Consider the following 9235-nt stretch of genomic DNA (forward strand, 5'->3'; position numbering starts at 1 on the left):
GCTGGGACACAAAACAATGGTGCCCAGCTGAGTGTGGTCAGTGTGCCCGGAAAGGAGCTGGGTTGTTTGCTCAGAGGAAAATCCACTGCAGGCCAGTCCTTGAGAGTAGTTTTGCTTTATAAATCCCCCTGGCTTTCTCTTCCAAGGCAGACCTCAGGCACAGCTCACATCTCCCACCACCAGCAACTGCAGGACAAGCTCAGAGCCAGCCCTGACCCGGGCTGGCTTTTTGATTAAGCAGCGTGTGCTTGCAGGGCTTCCGCTGTCTGATCCTCACACTGCAGCCATGGAAATGAGCATTCCCTGGGCAATGTTTGCTGCTGCTGCCGTGGTCAGAGCGGGTTCCTGCTCCAAGGGAACCTTTACCCCTCCTGCCACGCCACTGCTGGAGGCTGGGATGGATCCGATGCTGCACGTTCTGACTGTAAAAGCTGGGAGCTGTGCGGGCTGCACAGCCCAGTGTGTGTCTGCAGAAAGCTTTTCCTTCCTCGGGTATCTGCTTGAAAGTGTTTAATAAAACCCCGGAATTCTTTTTGCTCAGGACACAGCAAGTCTGTCAGGCTCAGCCACGCAGCAGTTTGTTCCACGTGGGCTCACCAGGCTGTGCACATTTAATCAGCATCCTCAGACGCCATCACGGGGGTTCTCCCCAGCTCATCCTTCCTGATTTAATTGCCAGGATTGCAGCTGCCTCTTGGGAACAGCACTGCATGCAAGCAGCGAGGTGCAGACTGTCCTGATCTCGTGTGCTCACTCTGTGCTTCATCACAGATGGTCTATTCTTTCCCCCTTCGTCCTCCTCACTGATGTGCTCAAACCTAAAAAATCATTGGTATCACCCAGCCCGAGCACAGCACCCACTGAACCCCACCTTGGCACGGCTGGAGCTCTTTGTGGGGTGGGAAGCTGGGGATGGGGCAGTATCCAGCATGGCACGCTTGCACTCTAAGATGCGATTTGACGCAGGAGCTGCCCCAGGAAAGGGAGAAGAGAGGCAGGGGATGGACCCCGGTTAGCCCATCCCATCCCCTTCCTCGCTCCTCCCCTTCCCAGGGCTGGACGAGGCGCCTCACAGGGTCCGCTCAGGCTTCAGGTTTCTCCAAACCGCTTTTTCCTACTGCATCATGAAACCCACACATCCACCCACCCATCCATCACAGCTGTCTTTGTGGCCAGTGTCACCCCCGGTCCTGGCAGCTTGTGAACATCCCCCTTCCACATCCACCCACCCAAAAACAGATCGAGAAGGTGCTCCCAAAACCAACAGACCACATGAGCGAGGAATCTGTGACTGGAGACACCAGCCTGGCAGCGAGCTCACGGAGCAGAGCACACACAGCCTGTAGTTCGTGCTTTTTTTGTGGAAAAGCCAAGTTTTGCTCAGAGTTTTCTTGTGCCAGAGCAGGAGTGTGTCAGCAGGGGAGTGGTGAAGCATCAGAGCCTGGAATAGGGAAGGAACATACACACAGAGGAGATTAATTATATCAACTACAAAAATAGTTGCTATTTTAAGGTTAATGCTTGAGTGATCTGACTCAGTCAGAAAAAGAGCCAAAGGAATTATTGGCATCAGTGCTGGCTGCTCCCCCAGACAAGCCATGGTCACCGCTGGCACAGAGAGCCACCAAAATAGCTGCTTTTCCAGAGGGTTTGAACAAAAAAATGCCATTAGAGTGAGTTCAACATCCTGGTGCAACAACCACGAGCACAGGAATGCATCGGCTCTTGCTGGGGACACCCTCGGCTTCCCAGGCATCACCCGCATCTCGGATTACAACCATTTTACATACGGATGAGCTCAAGGCTGTGAGCAGCGTTCCACGGGACTCCACAGCTTCCAGCTCACCAACCAGGGTGTTCCTGAAGCTGCTTTATGCTTGACAAGATGTGAGTGAGCTGCTCTTGCTTTGCCCCTGGTATCACTGCAGGTCACAGCAAGAACCCAGTGGTGGCCTTTACCAACTGCTTTGATAGCTGAGCTATATAGGACTTAATAAGAAAGCCCTCAAAAATCAAGATTTATAACCCAAAACACTCCAAGATTCAGGCTACAGCATCTAATGGCTATTACTGCCATAAATTAATTTCTATGGCACGGCATTTTAATGCCAATACATCACATGGCTGCAGAGGAACGCGACAGACACAAAACACTCCAGGTTTTTGGGGAAAGTGGCAGCAGGAACGGTGCCCTGCAGGCTCTTTCCCCGGGAAATGGAAGTGTAGATATTGAAATGATGGCCAAATGCAGGGGAAGGTCTGGAAATCAAACTGTGCCAGGGCTGCACGTACAGCTGTCGCTCGAGACTGACACGCAGCCGGCACGCTCAGCGTTACAATTTGCTACGCTATTAATTTCTCTGTTAAATTCTAGTTTATTTTTTAAAGCCTGTATTCTCTTTACAGCCTCTGGGGCTGTAATTGTTATGCTAATGTAGGAACCCGGGAAGGGTGGCTGTGGTGAACTCATCAGCTGTTCGTGCAGTTTGCAGCCCTGGGCTGAGACAAAGCCAAGCAGCAGGAGGTTTTGTGGATCTTCCTTCGATCTTCCTTCGTGGCACATCACAAATCCCGGCTGGCAAGTGGGAAATCACCCCTTGCTCTGCTCCTGCCGTCCTCGTCCTGCAGAGCTCAGCCCAGCCACCTTGAGCCAAGGCTTGATTCCAGACAGACTGAAAATAAAAAAAGGCTCCTTGTAAGGACAAGCGAGGAGTGCTGTGCACTTTGTCTGGGGGAGATAAGATCACAGTCACAGAGGCAGCAGTAGCATTTTGCAGCAAAGACTCCACTGGCACCCTCAGGGCTGGAAAAGGGGTTGGAGAAGCTGCTCTCCACATTGCTCTCCACCCACTGCAGGTGACTTGAGCACTGCTCACCAGCTCTGCTGCCAAGCTTCAGCAGGGGGCTTCAATAACAAACCCCACATCTGTGACAGAAGCGTCCTTAAATCTGAAAGAGGTTTGGAGCAGAACAGAGCTTTTAGAAAACATACATATTTATAAGAACCTTCAAAATAAAGGGAAGTCACGTGGCTTCCAGCTCTTCTGTGATCCTGCCCAGATGTTTGCTCCAAAGGCAGCTCCGTGTCTGCTCCATGCTGAGCTCTGAGCCTGCAGAGGGAATGGTGTGGTGGTGGGCTTCACACCACTAACCAGACAGAAATCAGCCTCTTGCGTACTCATGAATCCTACATTGGCTCATCAGCCCCTCGGTGCCTGGGGTCTGTCTGCTGAGGCCATCTGGAGGCTGGGGCAGCTGGTGCTGACCTGCTCTGGTTTCGACACAAGACACAAGTCTCTTGAGCAAGCTTTGTAAGCAAACTGTGCAGTCAGCAGTGATGTCTGCCCACCCAAATCCTACCCTGCAATCATTAAAATCAAACCAAACAAAACCACAACAATCCCTAAAAGCATTCAAACACACAAAAAATCAGCCTGATCAACCTGTACCTATTCTTCAAATTTTGTTGCTGTTTAAGAGTTTGAATTATTGCCTCCCATAAGGCTGCTCTGATTCATGGCAACACTCAGGCATTGTGTGCTTGGTAAACCCCAGCAGATATTTCCACTCAGATTTTGCAGCAACAGTTAAAACCCTGACTGCCTCAGAATACAGATTAGGGCACACACCAACCAGCTTCATTTCAACATGTTCCTCCCATGGAGCAGCCAGGCTCACTCAAGGCATCTGTGAGGTTTAACAGTAAAACTAAAATGACCCCCCAAACCAGGAATTATGCACGCAATATATTTCCCACTGAGATAAGCAAATGGAAATTGGCTGAGCCAGGCATTTCATCCAGCTCACAGCTGACAAGGGGTCATTCCCTGCAGTGTATTTAGCAATGATTTGTCCAGCCTAGTGTTGATTATCTAAAACAACACAGAACTGCCTCCATTTCTCCAGGGAGATTGTTTGCAGCCAAACTCATTGGCAAAAGGCTTCTCCTAACATCTTGTTTTCCTCCACTGCTCAGCCTTCAGCCCCACTAATTCCAAACCCATTTCTGTGGGTTACCCCCATGCAGCCATTTTGTACTGAGCTACATCTTCTTGGCTTTCTTTAATCATCACTTAGTCAGGCTTACAGCTTTAATTCTTGTCACCTTCTGCCATTGCCCAATTCCTTCCTCTCAGTCACTTGCAGCTGTTCTTTGTAGCCCCTCCAATTTGGCTACTGCCTCCTGGTGTGAGATCTAGCCCAACATGAACAAGTTTGTCTTCTCCCAGGAGAGGCAGATCAATACCTTCACAGCTGGGCTGGGTGGAGGATTCCTTCCAGCTTCACAGAGCTCCTGCAGAACAAAGATCTGAGCAGTTCAGGGAAGAAGCAGCTGGAGCACTGACAGGGTTTCCTCCACGCCTGCAGGTAAGCAGTGGGTGCAATCTCAGGGAGAAGCTGGCAATGGGATATTGGGGGATATTGCAACACCTTACCCAAATGACTCAGGACTGAAGGCATAGAGAAGATCTGCACCCCAGAGCAATGTCCTCAGGGACTAAACCCCCCAAATTTATCACTACACTTACAACCCATGTTTTAACTGCTCCTTTCATCAAGGATGCTCTTGCCAAGCTCAGCACAATCATCCCAAGAGGGAGCAGTTAAAGGAATTTCACACTGCCTCTTCTATTTCAATCCTCACCTATTCCACCTGCCACCCCTGTAACAACCTCACCTCACATGCCTGTTTGGTTTTTTTTTCAGGAATACAGGAGCCATCTCAGGTATTGTGTCTCAGCCTCCCCACAGAAAATATCCCACAGGGGAGAAGAGCCACAACAAAGCAGTGTCACCCCCAATTACCATTTTCCATGGATGAGAGGGGACAAAAGGAATGGATGATATGCACTTTTTACTACTTAAGACAGAAGAAAGCCTTTGTCTCCTTACCAAGGGCCCCAGTATCAGGATCAGCTGTGCCAATAACAAGCTGTGTTATTACCTCTGCTGTACAAAGCAATTTGGTTTTTATTGACCACTCACTATACAGGGCACTACAACACTCTCCCCTCATTAGAGCCTGTCAGTCAGAAGCAAAGGAAGGCAAAAGCAGATTAAAGGAGAAGGCAGTTCTTTGCAGTCATGAAGATAACCTTGCTTGAGCAAAAGCATTGGCAGCAGGCACCAGGACTGCAATGAGGAGCTGCAAATGATCAGACAGCTGGGAATGTCAGACACTGGAAGAAAAACCTCAGTGCAGGTAGAACAATTTACCTCCCCTGGGCAGGAAAACACCTACAAAATTACATCCAAACACAGAACACTCAGGGAAGCTTGTTAGCTGTGGTTTTGTTTCTTCTGCTTCCTGTGTAAGTCTGCCAGATGACCTTTGCTTGCAATAGACTTCAAATACTGGGAGCTCTTCTTTGTGTCTCCTTGGAGAAAATGGTCAGGAATCAATTTTTCCACTGATAATTTCATTTGGTCTCCTTCTCAAGTGAGTGCTCCCACAATTCAGCCCCACCTTACCCACTCCACCCTTAACATTTCACCTTTCCTTATTGGCTGAGTGCAGGCAGCTCTGGGGATGGGTCTCAGCTGCTGTCAGGGAATGCCAAGGGGGAATGTGAATGTTTTAAGGCCAAATACACAACAGACAGAAAATGCAGAGGATGTTCAGTTTGGAGAAACCTGCATTAAAGAGATTTAGGCCACTCCAGTGCAACAACCAGCGACCACCTGCATCAGGAAAGTTTGTTCTAACCTACAGTGAGGTATTAGGAAATCCAAATTCCAAGTATTTTTTATAATTTAGCTCCCTGGTAAAACACCACCCACCCAGAGGCTTGAGGCAATGCAGAAGTGGCTGCTTGGGAGGGGCAGGGCAGAGAAGAGAGGCTGTTTCTGGCATTACCCCTCAGTGGTAGGATGAGAACCACAGGCTGAACTGTAAGAAACATCTTGAAGGCTGGAATTTCATGCTGAAGGATGTATGCTTTTCAGGGATGGGGGATTATCAGGAAGAACACTTCACAGGAATGCTGTGCCCTCCTCATCCCTGCCAACCCAACCAGTTTACAGAACTGAAATGCAAGGTTAGAGCCCAACACCTCAGGAAGAGCACAACTACAGAGTCCCAAATCACCATCAGTCTAACTTAAAATAGGTCAAGGACTTGCCCCTCTGAGATAGTGTGGCCAGATCCACCAGAGATATTACATTAAAAGTAACCTTCTATCCTTAATTTGTATCTGACACCAAGGTTCAGAGCATCAGCTCCATCTGCCCTCACCTGGCAGCAGACAGCAGAGAACACACAGACCACAGGGCTGGGGAGCAGCACCAAGCCCAGATGCTCCTGAATTCCTGCCTGCCCCAGACTGCAGGAGACACAGGGCTGGGAGAAACATTTTTGTTCAAGACTCAGTCCACAAACACTGCCTAAGTTCAGCTTGCACAAGTAAAAGAGCAGCAGGGCACATACAAACACAGCTCCAGCACCTGGAGCTCAAGAAAAGGCACCTCAGTGAACCTTACCGGGTCACTGACAGGAAAAGCTTTTCCCTTCAACAGAAGTTTTCCACACAAGTTTTGTGATTTGGCCCTGAATCCATGATGCAGATGTTGATGGCTGGAAACAGACGTTGAGCAGAGGGAAATGCAGACTTTGGGAACAATGGGTCAGCTTGGCTGCTGGCAGTTCAGAAGGAGAAAATGAAATGCATTAAAAACTTCTTTCTGGTCAATCTTTATTTTACACATTTGCATCACAGCAGGGAAACCAAGTTACACAGACTGTCCTGACTTGTCTCTACCTTGCTTCTCTTCAAATACTGTTTGCTGTTCTTTTAATAAAGTTTAAAAAAATACTGAAAAAAATCCATTTTTACATCTGAACAGGAACTGAGGAATAGGATATTTACAGGTCACCAAAACCCCAAGAACTGGATCTTGCTGTACACAGAAAAGTCTTTTTTAGTTCTTCTGGAGGTCATTTACTGAATGAATTCAAAGCTACATTGTACAAGGTGCCCTAAAGCTGCTTAATGACACAAGAGGATCTAGAATTAATTATTAATAGTTCCTAAAGGGCAAGGGAAGCTATTTAGACCCATACTCTGTTTTAAGAGAGCAGGTACCAGCTCCACTGGCTGCAGGATGAAGCGCTTCTGATGATGTGGAGGTCGGACTCTACTTTAGTACACAGAGAGCAGAACACTGAGTGAAATCCCACAGGGAAATATTTATTTAGAATTGTCCTTTCTAGAGGATTGCTGCAGTCAAAACATAAATGGGTTCTTGAGCCAGTCAGCCTAAAAGGAGTGACTCTTTTCTCAGCCACTTTCTTCCTACACCACTCAACACCTGAGTATTGATATTTTCCTACATCCTGTTCCAGCCACTTGGGAGCACAGATCATGTGCAGTCCTCACTGGATCATTGCTATATCCAGACAAGACACTACAAAGGGAAAATGCACAGCTTCCCAGTATTGCTAAGGAAAAGTGATTAATCAGCCCAAAAGTATTGTATCCAGCAGCTACAAAAAAGGAGCCAAATTAATTCAATTTAAAACAACGTTTTACAGCATATCAGCCCCAGGGAACACAAAGAAACATTGGTCAAGTGTCTCTGGGCAGCACCACCTCAGCTTTCATGAAACACTGAGGCTACTGGCACTACACACAAGGTCACAGTTTCAGTGTGAGTCCCACTATGTTCAAACCTCACTGCACCTCCCACTCCTGCACACCACAGCTCCTCTCTTTGTACACAGGTGAAAAATGGGGATGTGCTCTATGAGTGAAGCAGAGATCATAACACAGGAGCTATAAAACATCTTCTTTAAAGTGACAGCAATCTGTTAGCTAGCATGACAGGTCAAATTGAAGGAGACAAACCAAGTAGGCTAAAGGAAGAAATATTTCCTTCCCTCTCCTCAACGGCTAAAGAACTCCAGTTCTCAGAGCTCAACAGAGCCTACAATACCCAGTATTTGCTTCAGATTGGGCAGTTTTCAAACAAACAACAAAATCCCCTCCTTTGTCATCAATTTGATTGTCAGTGGCTCAACTGCTTTTCTCTAAGAGGAACACACAGTAAGGAAAAAAGACTTAACACTAAAAATCTTCTACAGGACTTGCACCAGATGTGCACACTGGAGTGATCAGGACATGGCCTTTGATGGCCAGAAGGAATGCTACAGTGCTCAAGGACACATGGTGGATGCACACTCGTGCCAGAGAGAGTCCAGTCAGCTCAGAAAAAATACATCTCCCACACTATGAGCTCCAGACAAAATGCTGCAATGCAGCAAATTTTTACAACATGCTCCCCCCAAGGCATGCCAGCATGGAAACCCAGGAACAGGGCACTGAGCTGGAGGGAAACACTGAACAATGCACTGCACACATCACAACACACAACATGAAAGAGCATCTTAATAGGACAGCATGTGCCTTCTTCAACTCCAACTGCTCCACTCCAGCAGGCAGCAGCTCTGTTCCACATGACCCCATTATGTCTTGCTTTCTTTTAGCATGTCTCTTGATGAACCATCAAGGAAAACATTTTCCAGCCCGAAGAATGCAAGAGGCTGGCAGTGGCACTGCAAGGAGGCTTCCTCTGGAAGACAGCCTGCTGAGCAGCCACGGCAGGAAGGAGGAAAGCAGCAGTGCCATGTGCATGTCAGCATCCCCAGGGATTTACTGGGGCATAACCTGCATTGCAAGTGAAGACTGAACCAATCTGATTTTTGTCTGCAGAGGGGACTGAGTGCTGGGCTGCAGCAGCATATGGGAAAGCTTTCAAACCATTTATTCCCATTGCAGCAGAGCTGCTGTTCCAGGACTCCTGTCACTCCCTGCTGGAGATTGCTCCAGCTCCTCACTTCAGTAAAAGCAGCGACAGGGAAGCAAAGCTGCACATTCCTAAACGATCTGTAATCCACAACAGCTCCTCTCTTCCCTCCCTGTGAGAGGCAGAGCTTCCTAGCAGATAAGCAGCCATCAGCACGTGAAAGGCAAGCACTGATTATCCTGCCTGGGGAGCTCTGAGCCGCTGCACTGCACTGGCCCTGCAGTCATGCAATGCCAGCCATGCAGCTGTGGGTTTGCCTGGGGAGGAGGGCAGGGAGCAGTCCTGCCTTTGATGGTTTGCAGTGCAGCACTTGCTGTGCTGGAGAGAAGCACAACTGCAGCCACCCCCTCCACTCTCCAACTCCCCAGCTGCCATCCCATCCATCATATCCATCAAAACAGACTTTCTGTCCTGATCCAAGGAATTGCACCAG

The sequence above is a fragment of the Geospiza fortis genome, unplaced genomic scaffold, assembly GCF_000277835.1.
Source record: "Geospiza fortis unplaced genomic scaffold, GeoFor_1.0 scaffold27, whole genome shotgun sequence".
In the NCBI taxonomy this organism is placed as follows: domain Eukaryota; kingdom Metazoa; phylum Chordata; class Aves; order Passeriformes; family Thraupidae; genus Geospiza; species Geospiza fortis.